At 38.4% G+C, this 20727-nt stretch overlaps 1 long non-coding RNA gene across 1 annotated transcript in view; it reads left to right on the top strand.

The window, feature by feature from the left end:
- Positions 1-20727, top strand: part of LOC135970449 (uncharacterized) — a 120594-nt gene that overhangs the window by 5685 nt on the left and 94182 nt on the right. The window lies entirely within an intron of this gene.

A 20727-nucleotide genomic window follows, 5' to 3' on the forward strand; every position in this document is an offset into this window, starting at 1 on the left:
CTTGGTTTTAATAGAAAAAATGTAGAATTTCGGTAGCACTAACTTACTTTATAGGCTATTACTTCTATTGTCTCCATCCCATCTCTTCCCACATGTGACCATCTGGTTGGCTGAATGCAGCTGTTCATTTGTGTCATTTGCATGACTACAGGTCCAAAGAGCATAATAGGAGGCAAAGGAAATCATGCACATGTGGGAAGGGGAGAGCTGAGTTATGGACCCCAGGAGTTCTCATTTTGGATAATTTCTGAAAATGCATAGCATATCACTGCTGGGTGATGTGATTGTTAAATTGCTGTTCTGGCCTCAGAAAGGGAGCCTGGGTGCAGCAATTGGTGTTTGGGAAAAGAAACACGTTTATGGTATTATATGTTCAAATGACAAGTGAGATTTAATAAGCAGGAATACAATATCTCCTGCCTTTACTGCACACCTACTCTGACCATGGGAAATGAAATGTATACAATATGGTGTTCGATGTTGAGTATCAGATACATAATCCCACCTTCTAGGGACTTTTGAGGATGTCTCTGCCTGCCTTTTTTTTTTTTTTTTTTTTTTTTTTGAGATGGAGTCTCACTCTGTCAGCCAGGCTAGAGTGCAATGGCGTGATCTCGGCTCACTGCAACCTCGCTTCCTGGGTTCAAGTCATTCTTATGCCTCAGCCTCCCAAGTAGCTGGGACTACAGGCATGTGCCACCATGCCTGATTAATTTTTGTATTTTTAGTAGAGACAGGGTTTCACCCGATGTTGACCAGGCTGGTCTCAAACTCCTGACCTCAAGTGATCTGCCCGCCTAGGCCTCCCAGAGTGCTGATATTACAGGTGTGAGCCACTGTGCCTGGCCTGCCTGTCATTCTATACCCTAAGGACAAACTCTGGAGTTCAAACCCAGAAATCTGTGTTTTAACAAATTCTTCAGAAAATTCTGACACATACTCAAGTTTGAGAACCACTGGCAAAATCCTTCAGCCATTTACTCGAGGTGATGTTTCTTTCTACTATTTTAGATCCAACTATGTTGTTTTTTGATGTGTTTTGTTTTCACTCTTTCATTCCTTTTTTTTTTCCGGGTATCCAACAATTTTCATTGGACAATCGAATTATGTCTAACAATTGTTTCTCTACCCTGAATAACCTCTCCACCTTGAACTTTTTTCCAGGGGTGGGGGTTACTTATTTTCATATTTTTTTCATTGATATATTATATTATAGTTGTGCATCTTTTTTGGATATGTGTGATATTTTGATATCTGTATACAATGTGCAAAGACCAAATCAGGGTAATTGGGGCATCTATCACCTTAAGCATTTATCTTTTCTTTGTGTTGAGAACATTGCAATATTTATTTTCTAGCTATTTTGAAATATACATTAAATTATAAACTATAATTTTTCTATTGTAGTATCAAATACTAAAATTTGCTCCTTTCATTTGACTTTCTTTGACCTTTTAATCTTTTTTAAACATCCTTACATCATGGCCTCTTACTTCAACCCCTAGAAACTCCCCAGTGTCAATTGGATGAAGTCCAATTGTCCTGCCCTGTTCTGTAACACTCCACATGGTACAAGCTTCTGACAGTAACTTATGAACTTATTTTTTTTTTCCTTTCTTCACAATTTAATTCTGTGGTGAAATTTATTTCCTTAATGTCTATACCATTCCTTGCATATATTTTTCCTCTGTGCTTTTGTTTACCCTCTTCTTCCAGGTCTAGATCATTCTTTTTTAACCGTTCTTGTGTTTTCTTTTCTTTTTTTTTTTTGAGATGGAGTCTTGCTCCGTCACCTAGGCTGGAGTGCAGTGGCGCGATCTCAGCTCCCTGCAAGCTCTGCCTCCCAGGTTCACACCATTCTCCTGCCTCAGCCTCCCAAGTAGCTGGGACTACAGGTGGCCGCCACCATACCTGGCTAATTTTTTGTATTTTAGTAGAGACAGGGTTTCACTGTGTTAGCCAGGATGGTCTCGATCTCCTGACCTCGTGATCCGCCCACGTTGGCCTCCCAAAGTGCTGGGATTATAGGTGTGAGCCACCGTGCCTGGCCCCTTCTTGTGTTTTCAAATCCTAATCACCTCTCAGTTTTCACTTCTTTCAGGAAGACTTTCCCATCACCTCATTTACTTACTCATTTACTTGCTTACTTACTGTTCATTCCTCTCCTCTGACAACTACATGTACCCTATCTTATACACATGTCCTCAAGGACAAAAAAATTTGATTTTGACATTTTTTGTGTCTTTTCACCCAATAGCTTACAAGGCAGACTGAAGTGTTAATAAACCGTAGTGGTCTTTGAATAATAACTCCAAAGTTTTGAAAAATAGGTAGAAGGCTTATCTTCAGTGAATTGTTATTTAGATTGACATATTAGTATTTAATTGTTGGTCACGATTCACTATCCTAACTAGAAATCACTCTGGTGTTTTGGGATGAAGGTAACTGCGCAATGAGAGGTCATTGTTCTGTAGAAGCAGAGGAGCTCCGATGGCCAGTGGCAGTGAATAGCTCTGAGGATGGAATTATTGAACCAAGATAAGGAAAACTGGCACCGGCTTCAGTTTCTTTCAGTGTCAGAATTGCAAGTTTTCTAGTGTCACAAAGATAATGTTCTGGTTTTCTGTCAATGATACAAAAAGAACAAGGTGGGGATGTGGGAGGAGGAAGAAAATCCATCTCTCTGCTTGCCTTTGCTACTACAGGAGAAAAGTATGTTGGAAAATGAGAAAATTACATCAACTATACAACTCAAATGATAAACAAAGTCCTTATTGTAAATTCCAGATAAAGTTCTGATTTGCTATATGAGGTTGGTCAAGTAACTTCATGCTCTGATACTCAGACTTCATCTCTCAAATGAAGATTCGAATCCCTTGTCCTTGGGATTGTAAAAATTCAAGAGATAATGGCTGTTCCGGGATCAGAAGTTGGCCAATTAAATCCTTGCTATTCTGGGGCTAGTATTGGGACAAGGTGTGAAGTGCAGGGTGTTCATCGTACCAAGGATGACTGCCTTTGTTTCCCATGTCCTGCATTCTCCTTCTACTATTGGAGCTTTCAGGCCCAAAGGAGCTATGAAGAGAAGAAAGTCAAATGCTCAAGCAGATATGAGGGAAATAGCATGGCTATACCTTTATTAGGATAAATAGATCTTATCCCTGGGTTTCCCTGGATACAGAAATATAAACGTCCATTTACTTGTGGAAACTATGCTTGCATAGTATCTCTAGATTTCCCGAGTTCCTGCCATGAGCCAAGCAACATGCTAGATGACCTTACATAGATCACTTCAACCTGGTCACAGCTCCATGACGTAAATTGCCCAAAGAAGAAAAAAAATTCAAAGAAGGATATGTTGATTTCCCAGAGATATTTTTTACTCCGAAGATGATGTTCTTTCTACTCTCCCAGGATGCCATTCTGAAGCCAGCATGACCTAAGAGAAGAAGCCACACAGAAGAGGAGGGAAACTTGTACTAACTGTAAAAGTTTTGATCCAAGTGGCAGCTGTATTATTAAAGCCCCGGAGTTCCCTATTTTACTTGGGATAATCTACACAAAACCATATCAGTTAAGAATATTGAAGGGTGGAAATCAATAAGAATATAACATGTCTATGCCTGGGATAAAGTTGCATACAATTTTTAAGTAATAGAGCATCCACTCCTGTCTGATCTAGATTCAAGACTCAGTGGCACAGATTTATCAGTCTCACAAAACACTGGTTATTTTGCTCCTTCACTACTCCATTAGTTGTGCAGTCGTCTTGGGGCATCAGAGGTGAGTCCTTAAATGGTGGTTGGTCAACTCTCAGGGAAGCATGGGAAAGAGTATGAGACAGGTTCCCTACTCCATGCACTGGCCCTAAGCACTTAACATGGAGTCCCTCTTGCATGCTTCATTTGGTTCACAGGCTCCAGCATGACACTGGCCTTAGAACATCATCACGTATCCTGAACCATTTCTTTGTTCTTTTTCCTGTCTTGTGCTCATGGTCCTGCCAACCCTTGATATTTGTTTAAGGTTCTCATTAGAAGACATCCTTCATGCCTTTTCTCCTGCAAAGGAGCAGATTATCCTTTCTAGAAGAGATTGATGGCCTATTTAGAAAGACCCAATTGCTAGAAATACAGAGTGAGTTCTTTGTCCAGCTTGGAGAACAGGTGGGGCAAATCCCTGTTATTTGCTGTTGATGTTTCACCCCTCAAAAGCCTAACAAAAAGGTTTCTTGCTATAGCAATGAAAAATAAAATACAAGTTAAATTCTCAAGGCACTCCGTAAGATAAGCCTTTGGCAGCATTCCCTCCTAAATTTATATTTCAACAGAGGTTATTTTTCCATATTAAAATGAACACAGGGAAATTATGAGAAGGAAGAGGAGAGGAAAAGATGGAAGAATTAGTAAAATGAATCCAAAAGGAGAAATTTAGATCTCAGGTTAGCAGTATATCTCTGAAATTTTGTTCTGTCAGTGCTTAATTTATCTGTGCACTAATGAAGGTAAATACTTGCTACTCTAATCTTAAAATCTCAGTGTTTCAACATAGTAAAAGCAAATTTTTCCAACACATTAGCATCTCATACATATCAGCCTTTGGGGGCTAGTGGAGGGGCTGTATACTCTGTTTCACACAGTCATTTGGGAACCTAGCTCCAGCTTGTAGCTTGCCATCTTTAAGAACTCAGGTTCTCCAATTATATTCTTTGCTTTGGGCAAAATGAAAGAAAAGCACAAGTGGAGAGTATTTCAGGAAGCTTCTAGGGGTTAGGACTAAAAGGGGCATACTTTCTCCAACATTCCATGGGTCAAAATTCAGAAATATGGCTTCATCTGTCTGTAATGGAAGCTATAAATAGAGCTTAGTTGTGTAAACAGGAATTTTAAAAAGCAGGATTTGGAGAAAACCCACATTGTTTGGTAATAATTTGGGACCAGAGCTAGGAATGGCTTTCCCCACTAGTAGTACTTCTTTCTGGCTAAGACAGGAGTGTCCAACCAAGCTTTGGGAGCCTCTGGTTAGCCTTTTTAAACATTTAAACTGCATGTGGTAAAAGAAAATTTGACCTTCTTTTGTACTGTGTACAAATTCACAAAATATACCAGTAATTAATTTTTTGAATGTAAGTGAAGAGGTTTTATGTACTAGTTTAAATCTTAAATTGATGCTGCCATGAAAACATTTCATAGGTGTCTATATTTCTGCTGGCTTAAAATTTAAAATACATTTAAAAAATTATAATCTGTAATGTACCTGAAATAAAATTTTGAGCAGAAAATAACCCCAAAATTGGTGTGTTCTTTTCTCCCAAAAGCTTTCCCTTAAGTAGAAATAAAAAGGGTTACTGTAGGATTAGCATGGCAAGTAAAAATATTCTTTCAGCAAAACATACATTCTTCTATTCAAAAATACATAATGGAAAATACTCAATAGTTGATTATAGATCAACATTTGGGTAATAGAGTTGTTGTAATTTCCCCATACTCCTCTATGTTGCCATTACAATGCACTAAAAAGCATTATTAACACCGTGATAAATTACATGTGCATAGAGATATATAAGTCAGAGTTTAACTAGAAAAATAAAAACCAGTTCCGGTACCTATGCTTAGAGAATTGGTTATACAGGTGATGGAGGAATTTAAAATGCAAATAAGACACAATAGAGTAATCTAAGATATTTAAACAGCAGGAAACCACTCCTAGTCTGAGGCTGGAGCGATAAAGGAAGGAGGTAGTGTTCCCTGGCATAGGGGCTGGGGTTACTGAGTGGAAGCCCGAAGCATAGCAGATGTGTCCTGCAGGAAGTGGTAACGTGGAGATTATGAAGGTGCTGGATATGAAGGATGTGAAGGAGCTGGCCCTGTGGAGAGTATAAAACCAGTGTCCAAAAGTCTGCTGGAGAGAAGAAGAGAAAGAAACACTCGGTTTCTTCTCTCCTTACCTCTCACCTCCCACAAGCTTCTGCCTGTGTCTACCATTGACCAAACACAGCCAAAGTGTGGCCGATAGTCAGAAAGGAAAATGCTTGGTACCTGCTTTTCCTCTGATAACACAGAGGAACAGAGAGTAAAGACCAATGCCTCCGAAACAAGGACACCCAGGATCATCAAATGCAATGAATGCACCTAGGCAGATCATCATGCATGCTTTATATTCTCCACTGATTTCTCTTATTCAGAGCAAATGAATGATAGCCTCTCTCCATGTAGCTTCTTCAAGAGTACCTACAAGTTCAGAAGAATTCCAAAGCCTTCAAGTCATGTCTTTGAGTAAAACTAATGTTTGGTTTTAATAAATTGCTACCTAAGTTTCCAAAACACATGTTGGAAGTTTGATTTTTAGAATTGTGTTCTTGCTAGAAAAAAACTTCTAAAAAATAAACTAAAATAGTTGGGAAAATGCATCTAGACTTCACACCTAGAAGATCCTCTCCAAAAATATCTGAGAGATGAACATAGGAAGGAGATTGTGTACCTTGAGAATCTGAGTGGCAAATACTTTAAACTAAATGTCAAACTGACAGAACAGGTTGATAAACCCTGGGAATTCATTCCCCAGTCAACAAGCAAGAACTACACAAATAAATTCCCATACTTCCTACACTTCTCTAAAAATCTGTAACCTTTCTTTAGAGTTAGTTCAAAATCATGCAAATAACCTCAAAGATAAATAATTTGAGACACGCTGCTTTTTGAAAGGTGATAGAAATGAAACTGAAGTTGCAGAAATAAAAAGAGTTGGGCACAGGGAGAATCTCAGGGCAGTAATGAAAATGGCACATTTTCAACCCGGTAGTGCTAAACCTTATTAAAGAAATGTCTGGAAACATGTAAAATGCTTTAATAGTTCATAAAAATAATGAGAGTTCCAACAACTTTAGCCAAATCGATGTCACCAGAATTCTCTAAGGCTAGTGTCTAACGTGTATTTTGTCTGTGAAAAGCTGTTACTTTTTTTTTTTCAGAATGAATTACAGTCTAATAGAAAGAGCCAGAATTATGTAGCCCAAACAGCCTAATATGAGGCTGATTTAGGTATCTACTAAATGTATGGCCTTGGAACAAAGCATTTTCTCACAAGAACCCTCAGTTATTTCTTCAGTGAAAAGGAGAAATTACTTCTCTTATGGTTTGTGATAGGAATTAGCAATAATGTTTATAATGAGCTGACACATAGTAAATCAGTGTTCCATAAGTCTTGCTTGTGATTATTATCTTATTATTTGAGCATTTGTGCATAACACAAATTGACAAGGTAGCTTCCTTTAATATTATAATTTTTCTCTTCTCATCAAGAAAGAGATTATAACTTCTTGAAGACACCTTAAAAATGCAAACATCCTTGAGAGGAGTTACTTCTTTAAATAGTATCTGTGAATATAGTGGTTATTTTTAATACCCTTGCAAAGCTCAGTTGACAGTCACCAAAGAGCAAAATTGGGGCAGGTAGTTGGGTTGAAGGAGGACTTGCAGAAAGCTTTAATTCACATATTAATTGAAATGCTTGTCAAAAATGCAGGCAACTAGACACCATGCCTAGGATGTTAGAGCCCAAGAATCTGTATATTTACTAAGCAAGCCAATTGACTCTGAATTATGTAGCCTGGAACCTCACTTTGAAAAAATCACTGCTTTACAGAAAATATGAGAAGTTGCCAGGGAGGAGGAATTGAGTGGTGAGTGGTCATCCAACACAGACTACAGCTCCTTAAAAGTTTTGCTAAGCTTCTTGATTCTACCTTATTTTGTTGCCAAACAAACAAGAATAGACTCAGAGTAAACCAAAGGGTTTTATGGCTTGATGCCATAGCTTTGAGTCCAGGAAATCCTTTAAATGCCAGAACCTGTTGTTGAGGAGAGGGGAGTGGTATCTACAATTACATATTTAGAACTGCATTTTGGCATGATTAAAAAAATAGTCACTTTTTGCAAAGTATAGTGAATTTATCAATGCAGGTAGAGGGCCAAGAACCCACATTACCAGGGAATGGACAGTACTCATTTTGGCAGAGATGGAGGGTGGGCAGACTGGTATGACCCTGACTCACATTTCAGAATAGTAATTGTGCTTCTCCTTTGCCACTTGACCTTGACCTTTTCTTGCCATGTTTTATTTTCTGTCTTCTGTCTGCTATATTTTGTACTCACCACATCTACCACCCTTTCTTCTTACTCATCAATGATTTGAGTTGGCCTGTGGCTAAAAAGGTCACTCACCTACCCTATATATCCCAGCCCAAATGTTAAAGAAGTGACTTACTCCCGGGTTCTTTAATGATTCTATATTGAGTAATAATAATGACAAAAATCATCATTGCTTTATTAATACTCCTGCCACTACTAGGAATATAACAAGTAAATGCAAAGGTATGCCAGAAAAACTAAAATTAATTTTTAAAAATGTTATGGTTATCTATGTTAGTTCCAGTAAAAATACTTAAAAAGCATACAGTTTCATTGTTACAATAGTATTTTTCAGGGCTGAGATGATGAACCATCAGTAAATTCATTCCAGATTCAAAAGGAGAACCCACTAGTAGTTTGCTCCTCCCCCGTGTAATATCTTACTGTGACAGAAATAAACTCAAATTGCCAAATCACAGAGTAAATATGCAAGCTTCCTTTGCTGGTAGAAGTCTGTGAAATGTGTTCCTCCTGCTCTTTGGATTTCCAAACATGAAATTGAGTACCTTGTTCTTGGATCCAGCTGACAATCAAGAGAAGCTCACTGTTTTACATATTAGCCTCTGTAACTCTCTTTTTCCTTTAGACCTAGGTGACTTATGAAGCTGATAGCAGACCTTTAGAATCAGGAAAAGGCCAAGGCTGAAGTCTTTATTTAATCTGATTTCATGGAACATCCCCTTTTTCTTTTGGATCATAGGTGCTGTGAAGTATAAAACTTGAGCTGTATGTCAGTTTCAGTTGAGGCAGTTTAATAATTTTACATACATGATCAGTTTCACACCTGATTGTCTTCCTTGCTCCAAATCTGGAGAAATGGTAAATTTACTGACTCTGGATCTCAGTAAATACGAAGCAAATATAGAAAATACACCCTGAGGCAGGGGGCGGAGCAAGATGGCCGAATAGGAACAGCTCCAGTCTCCAACTCCCAGCGCGAGCGACACAGAAGACCCGTGATTTCTGCATTTTCAACTGAGGTACTGGGTTCATCTCACTGGGGAGTGCCGGACGATCGGTGCTGGTCAGCTGCTGAAGCCCGACCAGCGAGAGCTGAAGCAGGGCGAGGCATTGCCTCACCTGGGAAGCGCAAGGGGGAAGGGAATCCCTTTTCCTAGCCAGGGGAACTGAGACACACAACACCTGGAAAATCGGGTAACTCCCACCCCAATACTGCGCCTTAAGCAAACAGGCACACCAGGAGATCATATCCCACACCTGGCCGGGAGGGTCCCACACCCACGGAGCCTCCCTCATTGCTAGCACAGCAGTCTGTGATCTACCGGCAAGGCAGCAACGAGGCTGGGGGAGGGGCGCCCGCCATTGCTGAGGCTTAAGTAGGTAAACAAAGCCACTGGGAAGCTCGAACTGGGTGGAGCTCACAGCAGCTCAAGGAAACCTGCCTGTCTCTGTAGACTCCACCTCTGGGGACAGGGCACAGTAAACTGTAACAAACGCAGCAGAAAACTCTGCAGATGCAAACGACTCTGTCTGACAGCTTTGAAGAGAGCAGTGGATCTCCCAACAGGGAGGCTGAGATCTGAGAAGGGACAGACTCCCTGCTCAAGTGGGTCCCTGACCCCTGAGTAGCCTAACTGGGAGACATCCCCCACTAGGGGCAGTCTGACATCCCACACCTCACAGGGTGGAGTACACCCCTGAGAGGAAGCTTCCAAAGCAAGAATCAGACAGGTACACTCGCTGTTCAGAAATATTCTATCTTCTGCAGCCTCTGCTGCTGACACCCAGGCAAACAGGGTCTGGAGTGGACCTCAAGCAATCTCCAACAGACCTACAGCTGAGGGTCCTGACTGTTAGAAGGAAAACTATCAAACAGGAAGGACACCTACACCAAAACCCCATCAGTACATCACCATCATCAAAGACCAGAGGCAGATAAAACCACAAAGATGGGGAAAAAGCAGGGCAGAAAAGCTGGAAATTCAAAAAATAAGAGCGCATCTCCCCCGGCAAAGGAGCGCAGCCCATTGCCAGCAACGGATCAAAGCTGGACGGAGAATGAATTTGACGAGATGAGAGAAGAAGGCTTCAGTCCATCAAATTTCTCAGAGCTAAAGGAGGAATTACGTACCCAGCGCAAAGAAACTAAAAATCTTGAAAAAAAAGTGGAAGAATTGATGGCTAGAGTAATTAATGCAGAGAAGGTCATAAACGAAATGAAAGAGATGAAAACCATGACACGAGAAATACGTGACAAATGCACAAGCTTCAGTAACTGACTCGATCAACTGGAAGAAAGAGTATCAGTGATTGAGGATCAAATGAATGAAATGAAGCGAGAAGAGAAACCAAAAGAAAAAAGAAGAAAAAGAAATGAACAAAGCCTGCAAGAAGTATGGGATTATGTAAAAAGACCAAATCTACGTCTGATTGGGGTGCCTGAAAGTGAGGGAGAAGATGGAACCAAGTTGGAAAACACTCTTCAGGATATCATCCAGGAGAACTTCCCCAACCTAGTAGGGCAGGCCAACATTCAAATCCAGGAAATACAGAGAACGCCACAAAGATACTCCTCGAGAAGAGCAACTCCAAGACACATAATTGCCAGATTCACCAAAGTAGAAATGAAGGAAAAAATCTTAAGGGCAGCCAGAGAGAAAGGTCGGGTTACCCACAAAGGGAAGCCCATCAGACTAACAGCAGATCTCTCGGCAGAAACTCTACAAGCCAGAAGAGAGTGGGGGCCAATATTCAACATTCTTAAAGAAAAGAATTTTAAACCCAGAATTTCATATCCAGCCAAACTAAGTTTCATAAGTGAAGGAGAAATAAAATCCTTTACAGATAAGCAAATGCTTAGAGATTTTGCCACCACTAGGCCTGCCTTACAAGAGATCCTGAAGGAAGCACTAAACATGGAAAGGAACAACCGGTTCCAGCCATTGCAAAAACATGCCAAAATGTAAAGACCATCGAGGCAAGGAAGAAACTGCATCAACTAACGAGCAAAATAACCAGTTAATATCATAATGGCAGGTTCAAGTTCACACATAACAATATTAACCTTAAATGTAAATGGACTAAATGCTCCAATTAAAAGACACAGACTGGCAAACTGGATAAAGAGTCAAGACCCATCAGTCTGCTGTATTCAGGAGACCCATCTCACACGCAGAGACATACATAGGCTCAAAATAAAGGGATGGAGGAAGATTTACCAAGCAAATGGAGAACAAAAAAAAGCGGGGGTTGCAATACTAGTCTCTGATAAAACAGACTTTAAACCATCAAAGTTCAAAAGAGACAAAGAAGGCCATTACATAATGGTAAAGGGATCAATTCAACAGGAAGAGCTAACTATCCTAAATATATATGCACCCAATACAGGAGCACCCAGATTCATCAAGCAAGTCCTTAGAGACTTACAAAGAGACTTAGACTCCCATACAATAATAATGGGAGACTTCAACACTCCACTGTCAACATTAGACAGATCAACGAGACAGAAAGTTAACAAGGATATCCAGGAATTGAACTCATCTCTGCAGCAAGCAGACCTAATAGACATCTATAGAACTCTCCACCCCAAATCAACAGAATATACATTCTTCTCAGCACCACATCATACTTACTCCAAAATTGACCACGTAATTGGAAGTAAAGCACTCCTCAGCAAATGTACAAGAACAGAAATTATAACAAACTGTCTCTCAGACCACAGTGCAATCAAACTAGAACTCAGGACTAAGAAACTCAATCAAAACCGCTCAACTACATGGAAACTGAACAACCTGCTCCTAAATGACTACTGGGTACGTAACGAAATGAAGGCAGAAATAAAGATGTTCTTTGAAACCAATGAGAACAAAGATACAACATACCAGAATCTCTGGGACACATTAAAGCAGTGTGTAGAGGGAAATTTATAGCACTAAATGCCCACAAGAGAAAGCAGGAAAGATCTAAAATTGACACTCTAACATTGCAATTAAAAGAACTAGAGAAGCAAGAGCAAACACATTCGAAAGCTAGCAGAAGGCAAGAAATAACTAAGATCAGAGCAGAACTGAAGGAGATAGAGACACAAAAAACCCTCCAAAAAATCAATGAATCCAGGAGTTGGTTTTTTGAAAAGATCAACAAAATTGACAGACCACTAGCAAGGCTAATAAAGAAGAAAAGAGAGAAGAATCAAATCGATGCAATTAAAAATGATAAAGGGGATATCACCACTGACCCCACAGAAATACAAACTACCATCAGAGAATACTATAAACACCTCTACGCAAATAAACTGGAAAATCTAGAAGAAATGGATAATTTCCTGGACACTTACACTCTTCCAAGACTAAACCAGGAAGAAGTTGAATCCCTGAATAGACCAATAGCAGGCTCTGAAATTGAGGCAATAGTTAATAGCCTACCAACCAAAAAAAGTCCAGGACCAGATGGATTCACAGCTGAATTCTACCAGAGGTACAAGGAGGAGTTGGTACCATTCCTTCTGAAACTATTCCAATCAATAGAAAAAGAGGGAATCCTCCCTAACTCATTTTATGAGGCCAACATCATCCTGATACCAAAGCCTGGCAGAGACACAACAAAAAAAGAGAATTTTACACCAATATCCCTGATGAACATCGATGCAAAAATCCTCAATAAAGTACTGGCAAACCGGATTCAGCAACACATCAAAAAGCTTATCCACCATGATCAAGTGAGATTCATCCCTGGGATGCAAGGCTGGTTCAACATTCGCAAATCAATAAACATAATCCAGCATATAAACAGAACCAAAGACAAGAACCACATGATTATCTCAATAGATGCAGAAAAGGCTTTTGACAAAACTCAACAGCCCTTCATGCTAAAAACGCTCAATAAATTTGGTATTGATGGAACGTACCTCAAAATAATAAGAGCTATCTATGACAAACCCACAGCCAATATCATACTGAATGGGCAAAAACTGGAAAAATTCCCTTTGAAAACTGGCACAAGACAGGGATGCCCTCTCTCACCACTCCTATTCAACATAGTGTTGGAAGTTCTGGCTAGGGCAATTAGGCAAGAGAAAGAAATCAAGGGTATTCAGTTAGGAAAAGAAGAAGTCAAATTGTCCCTGTTTGCAGATGACATGATTGTATATTTAGAAAACCCCATTGTCTCAGCCCAAAATCTCCTTAAGCTGATAAGCAACTTCAGCAAAGTCTCAGGATACAAAATTAATGTGCAAAAATCACAAGCATTCTTATACACCAGTAACAGACAAACAGAGAGCCAAATCAGGAATGAACTTCCATTCACAATTGCTTCAAAGAGAATCAAATACCTAGGAATCCAACTGACAAGGGATGTAAAGGACCTCTTCAAGGAGAACTACAAACCACTGCTCAGTGAAATCAAAGAGGACACAAACAAATGGAAGAACATACCATGCTCATGGATAGGAAGAATCAATATCGTGAAAATGGCCATACTGCCCAAGGTAATTTATAGATTCAATGCCATCCCCATCAAGCTACCAACGAGTTTCTTCACAGAATTGGAAAAAACTGCTTTAAAGTTCATATGGAACCAAAAAAGAGCCCGCATCTCCAAGACAATCCTAAGTCAAAAGAACAAAGCTGGAGGCAGCACGCTACCTGACTTCAAACTATACTACAAGGCTACAGTAACCAAAACAGCATGATACTTGTACCAAAACAGAGATATAGACCAATGGAACAGAACAGAGTCCTCAGAAATAATACCACACATCTACAGCCATCTGATCTTTGACAAACCTGAGAGAAACAAGAAATGGGGAAAGGATTCCCTATTTAATAAATGGTGCTGGGAAAATTGGCTAGCCATAAGTAGAAAGCTGAAACTGGATCCTTTCCTTACTCCTTATACAAAAATTAATTCAAGATGGATTAGAGACTTAAATGTTAGACCTAATACCATAAAAACCCTAGAGGAAAACCTAGGTAGTACCATTCAGGACATAGGCATGGGCAAAGACTTCATGTCTAAAACACCAAAAGCAACAGCAGCAAAAGCCAAAATTGACAAATGGGATCTAATTAAACTAAAGAGCTTCTGCACTGCAAAAGAAACTACCATCAGAGTGAACAGGCAACCTACAGAATGGGAGAAAATTTTTGCAATCTACTCATCTGACAAAGGGCTAATATCCAGAACCTACAAAGAACTCAAACAAATTTACAAGAAAAAAACAAACAACCCCATCAAAAAGTGGGCAAAGGATATGAACAGACATTTCTCAAAACAAGACATTCATACAGCCAACAGACACATGAAAAAATGCTCATCATCACTGGCCATCAGAGAAATGCAAATCAAAACCACAATGAGATACCATCTCACACCAGTTAGAATGGTGATCATTAAAAAGTCAGGAAACAACAGGTGCTGGAGAGGATGTGGAGAAATAGGAACACTTTTACACTGTTGGTGGGATTGTAAACTAGTTCAACCATTATGGAAAACAGTATGGCGATTCCTCAAGGATCTAGAACTAGATGTACCATATGACCCAGCCATCCCATTACTGGGTATATACCCAAAGGATTATAAATTACGCTGCTATAAAGACACATGCACACGTATGTTTATTGCGGCACTATTCACAATAGCAAAGTCTTGGAATCAACCCAAATGTCCATCAGTGACAGACTGGATTAAGAAAATGTGGCACATATACACCATGGAATACTATGCAGCCATCAAAAAGGATGAGTTTGAGTCCTTTGTAGGGACATGGATGCAGCTGGAAACCATCATTCTTAGCAAACTATCACAAGAACAGAAAACCAAACACCGCATGTTCTCACTCATAGGTGGGAACTGAACAATGAGATCGCTTGGACTCAGGAAGGGGAACATCACACTCCGGGGCCTATCATGGGGAGGGGGGAGGGGGGAGGGGGGAGGGATTGCATTGGGAGTTATACCTGATGTAAATGACGAGTTGATGGGTGCAGCACACCAACAAGGCACAAGTATACATATGTAACAAACCTGCACGTTATGCACATGTACCCTACAACTTAAAGTATAATAATAATAAATAAATTAAAAAAAAAAAAAAAAAAAGAAAATACACCCTGAGGCATGGACTCTTCTGTTAAATATACGATACTATTTACTAAAATCCTTAAACTTAAATATGGCCACTGATTTTAAAAATTAATTGCCTTTTTAAAGAACAAATATAGATTTACAGAAAAATTGAGATGATAGTACAGAGAGTTCCCATATTCCATCCCCTCTTTTGCACAGTTTCCCCAGTTAAAATCTTGCTTTGGAGCAGTGTATTTGTTACGATTAGTAAACCAATATTGATACATTATTATTAACTGAAGTCTACAGCTTATTGTAAGGTTTACTCTGTGTTTTACCTTCTATGAGTTTTGACAATGCATAAAGACATGCATCCACTATTGCAGTATCATACAGAACAGCTCATCACCCTAAAAATCTATCATATATCACCTACTTATTCCTCTCCACTCCCCTCTGCCTGTTTTCCTCCTGGCAACCACTGATCTTTTCATTATCTCCAGAGTTTTGGCTTTTCCAGAACATCAGACAGTTGGAATAATATAGCATGCAGCCTTTTTTGACTGGCTTATTTCATTTAGTAATTTGTATTTAAGTTTCCTCCTTGTCTTCTCATGGCCCTTTTTTTTTTCACTGAGTATTTTATTGTATGGATGTACCAGAGTTTATTTATTTATTGTTCTACTGAAGAACATCGTGAATGCTTACAGTATTTGAAGACTACTCATAAAACTACTATAAACATTTATGAGCAGGTTTTTTTTGTGGACATAAGTTTTCAGCTTAATTGAGTACATCCTTGGGAGTGTAACTGCCGGATTGTATAGTAAGACTATGTAAGCTTTGTAGAAAGCTGCCAAACTATCTTCCAAGGTGGCTCTACCATTTTTCATTACTACCAGCAATAAATGAGAGTTCCTGTTGTTTTACAACTTTACCATCATTTGGTGGTGGTGTTCTTTGGATTTTACTCAAATAGCTGTGCAGTGGTATCTTATTTTAATTTGCAATTCCCTGAAGACATGATGCTGAACATCTTTTAGTATGCTTATTTGCCAGGTCATCTATATATATCTTCTTTAGTGAGGTTTTAGTTGAGATCTTTGGCCCATTTTTAAAATTGGATTGTTTATTTTCTTACTGCTGAGCTGTAAGAGTTCTTTGTATATTTCGAACACAAGCTCTTTATCAGTTATGTGTTTTACAAATATTTTCTCCCAATGTGTGTTTTTCTTCTCATTCCCTTAACAGTCTCTTTTGCAGGGAAGAAGTTTTTATTTTTAATAAAGTCAGTGTGTCAGCTTTTTATTTCATGGATTCTGCTTTTAGTGTTATATTTAAAAGCTTGTCACCAAACCCATGGTCACCTGGATTTCTTCTGTTATCTTTTAGTATTTTTAAAGTTTTGCAGTTTGCATTTGGATCTATGATTCATTTTCAGTAAACTGTGGAGTGTCTGAAATCTGTGTCTAGATTATTGTTTTATATAGAATGTCCAATTGTTCTAGAACCATTTATTAAATGGTTATCTTGTATCCATTGAACTGCCTTTGCTCTTTTGTTAACTATGAAAGATAGGTTGAAATAGTAAATTTCCCAACTCTGATTCTGAGTACAAAAGTAATTGGTTAAACCAAATACAGAAAATCTATACTGAAACGTGCTTTAGTATATCAAATATTTGGTAATGTTTGTTAAGATCCTTAAACTCAAACACAGCCATTAATTTTCCTGTTTCATCAGAGATATAAATATTTCACTGTGGCTTGAATTCTAATAATGAAGTAATCATTTATTGAATGTGAGATGCTAAGCTCTGTCTCTCTATATATATTCATTTAATCCTCACAAAACTCTTATGAGGTGTTATCAATATCCACATGGAGCATATCATAGAATGGTGGTTTGCAGAAGTTAAATACCTTGCCCATGGTCATCCAGTCAGAATATGGCAGAGCCAGGATGGGAAGTCACCAGGTGATTCCAGGAGCAAAGATCTTAAGCACCTTTTGATAATTTCTTCATGTTCTCCTTTAAAACTTAAGAGTCCTCACTTTAATTGGCTTCTACTTCAGGATTGTGGTGAAATGACTGCTGCAGTTCTGGGTCTCACATCTCTTCCAGGAACTTTAAAAAAGAAAATCAATGGAACTTTTTCTCAGAGAACCTCTTAGACGTCCCCTTTCATTTTGGTTTTTTGTGTATTCCTAAAACAACTCCAGTGAGCTGGGGAGTGATGAAAGGTGATTGACTTTGCCATATAGTGTTGATCAACTGCTGTTGAGGCAATTAAAATTATCCATAGAAATATAAGGCCCCTTGAGCTGGGAATAGTCAGGTTTCCTTGCATGGGATGGTGATGATGAGAAGACACCTATTTGGAAATAAGCTAGGCTCTAAGTAGAAAGCCAAGAATTTCCATGATACCTGTTTGTATACTTTCCTAATCACGTTGCACCTTCCAGCCTCATCTCCTGTGTACTTTCCTTAATTTCACTTAAACTAGATGGTCACTGTTTCTACTTATGCTCATGATAAGCTCCCTCTGTGCCTTTGCTACTTTGTAGAGGCATTGTACGTTTGAGTCGAAGATAGCTGGTTGCAAATTCTAGTTCTGTTCACCCAGAGTGAGTAACTTACCCTCCCCCATCCTTGGTTTACTCCATTGCAAAAATCGAAATCACAGATACCTCATAGAGTTACAACAACTATAAATTAAAAGAAGAACTTATCGCAATGCCTGTGGTGAGGAAAAATAAATGATTCCTTGAAATACCTCCTTGATAATACCTCCTTGCTAATAGCACACAATTGTCTTCTGGCTTCATCTCCATCTTATCTGTGTCAAGAGTTGAAAAATAACCAACGTATGAAAAGAGGGAAACATGGTAGTAAAAGCTTTTTTTCTAAATGTTTTATTTTAGACATTGGAAAAATAAACTTCTATAAAGTATGTTCAGAATCCTTGCCATGAACACGAGGCAAGGAAAGGAGCTAGCCTCTTACATTACCTTCTTCTGTTCCTCAACAAAAGTGGCTCCTGGTGCCTGCAAAGCCTGAATTTCCCTCCCCTGCCATTGACATTTGGCTGATTCCTTTATTTCTTCTTAAAAATGTCACCTCTACAGAGAAGATATTGCTGATCCTTCAATCTTTCAAGCTCATTAAGTCTTCTGTCATTGGTTCAAACAACACTCCATCCTTCCCCTCTTGTAGCCCTCACCACATGTGTGATTATAGGTTCTGTCTTTGTCTTCTTCCCTGACTTGTGATCTCTCGAGGACCCAGGTGGCTTTAACTCCTTCATTGCCATAGACTAGTGCTAGTATGGTCCCTGGCACACACACAGGCACTTAAACATAGCTCTTAGTTAAGTGAATGAACAATTGGAACCTGGACTGAAAAGTGACAATTCTCAGAATCCAGAAAGCTAGATAGACTTATTTGTTTGCTGCATATGCCTAGAAAAGAGTAAGAAAAATTAGCAGAAATAAAATATTTCTAACACAACACATAGATCTATTTACTGCCTTGTGGGAGTATTAAATGTCCAAACTGTTCCGTGAAAAGTAAAATGATAACTACATTGGGTAAGTTTTATTTCCAGTTGACAGACACATTCTTGTATAAGTGTCACATCATTCTTATTGAATCAAACCATATTTTACAAATGCAAAAAAATGGAGCAATAAGAAAATAGAGTATAAGAAAAAATAGAGGTAGACATGGCAATAAAACTAATTAAAATTAAAATAAAGGATGTGAGGCAAAATTCCCTGAAACATCTTTAAAATCCCACAGAATATTACAAAGAAAATGTTTAGAATGACTTAAACACAAATAAGGTGACTGATCTCATTAATATGTTAATCACATTAGACAATTTCTTTTGTATATTGAAAAATAATGCATAAAATTTGTTGATTTAATTTCACTGGTTCCTGAAGTACAGCATTGAAATTAAACACTTCAGATAACAACTTGAATGTTCCAAACGCAGTTCATTGCAAACTTGGAAAAAACCAAATATAATACAGTGTGCTGCTGCATGGATTTTGGCATTTTTCAATTCTCCTTGAAATGGGAAGGAATCTACATACTCCAAGGTGATTATCATCAAGAGATCCATGAAAGGTGATTAGTATAAAGTTTGTATTTTAAAAAGTTGAAGCCTGAGAGAAATGTATTTATAAAACATTTATGACGGGAGGAGAATGGTGTAGAATACAGGATTGGAATTCAGATTTTCGTAGGTTTAAGTTCTAATTTCCAGTCAGCTATTTATTGCTATTTAATCACTCTGACATTGTTTTCAAAGCTACTTGATAAGGATAATAATTATAATAAAAACTCCATATTATTTTTGTTTGACTCAGAAGTAATATACACCAACCAGCTGACACAGAAATAATGGCACAATAAATAGTGAGTTTAATTTTATTGTGTAGAATAAGAAGCCACTTCTTGTCAACAAGACAATAGGCTGCTTCCCTAACATGAAATCAAGTTCTTTTCAACACTGAAGTTGAAACCACCAACAGTTACAAATACTCAGGTAAAGAGCAATATATTTGGCCAATGTCATACAAAGAAACAGTCCTTGTCTATTACAAATTGCATTTATCATAAATCCTGCTGACAGCTTTGGTAAGAAGGCCTCAAAAGGAAAATATTTGCAAAACTAGAAAATGCTCTGAGGGCTCAAAGGAGAAAAAGATACTACTGCCAGCAAAAATACCTGTAAGAAAGCTTTGTTCTCAGTTGAACTTTTTTTTCTGTCAGTCTAAAAACCACCGGTTTCCTCCACCAAATGCAAAAACCAGTAGAGGAAACAGAACTGATGGATGAGTTCAAAGCCAGATTTCCTTAAGCCTGTGATGGCAGGTAGAGTCAGGGATAAAGATTGCTTCTTCAAGTGATCTGATTTCTTGAACTTAATTTCACAGTCTATCAGTTACCTGAGAGACATTATTTTCTTCAGCTTGGTCAAGTCAAAAGCAAGATTTCACAGATATAAATAAAGAGAGGGAGTAATGTCTTCTTTCAGGGGAATATTACCCCCTAGAGACACGAACCAACTTCTTATAGCTGTTTGTACCTCTGATGTTTCCTGAAAGGTTGGTTAAACCATGGAATACCTTTAATAGCTCCAGCTTCCTCATGTGGAAAAAAAAAAGCCCAATAATATCTTAAATGTACAAATAAAGGACATTGCAGCAGTGGATAAAATGTCACCATAAGATTTACAATATCAGTGGTATTGTGTTATTGTTCTTAGGTATATTTTAATGCCTTTAACATACTTCTCTTGGATGATTTGGAAAACAGATCCTCTTAGCTAATAGAAACAAAATCAAAACAAATAATTTTCAGAAGGAATTAGCCTTCAGCGGTAGATTTGTGGGTTGTGTAGTATAAGAAGACTAGCAGAGAAAATTTTGATGTATTTATGTATTAATTCATTTTTATGTATTTATGTCTTCCCTTCTTCCACAAATGATTTAAGATG

This window comes from Macaca fascicularis, chromosome 4 (assembly GCF_037993035.2).
Source record: "Macaca fascicularis isolate 582-1 chromosome 4, T2T-MFA8v1.1".
Lineage (NCBI taxonomy): Eukaryota > Metazoa > Chordata > Mammalia > Primates > Cercopithecidae > Macaca > Macaca fascicularis.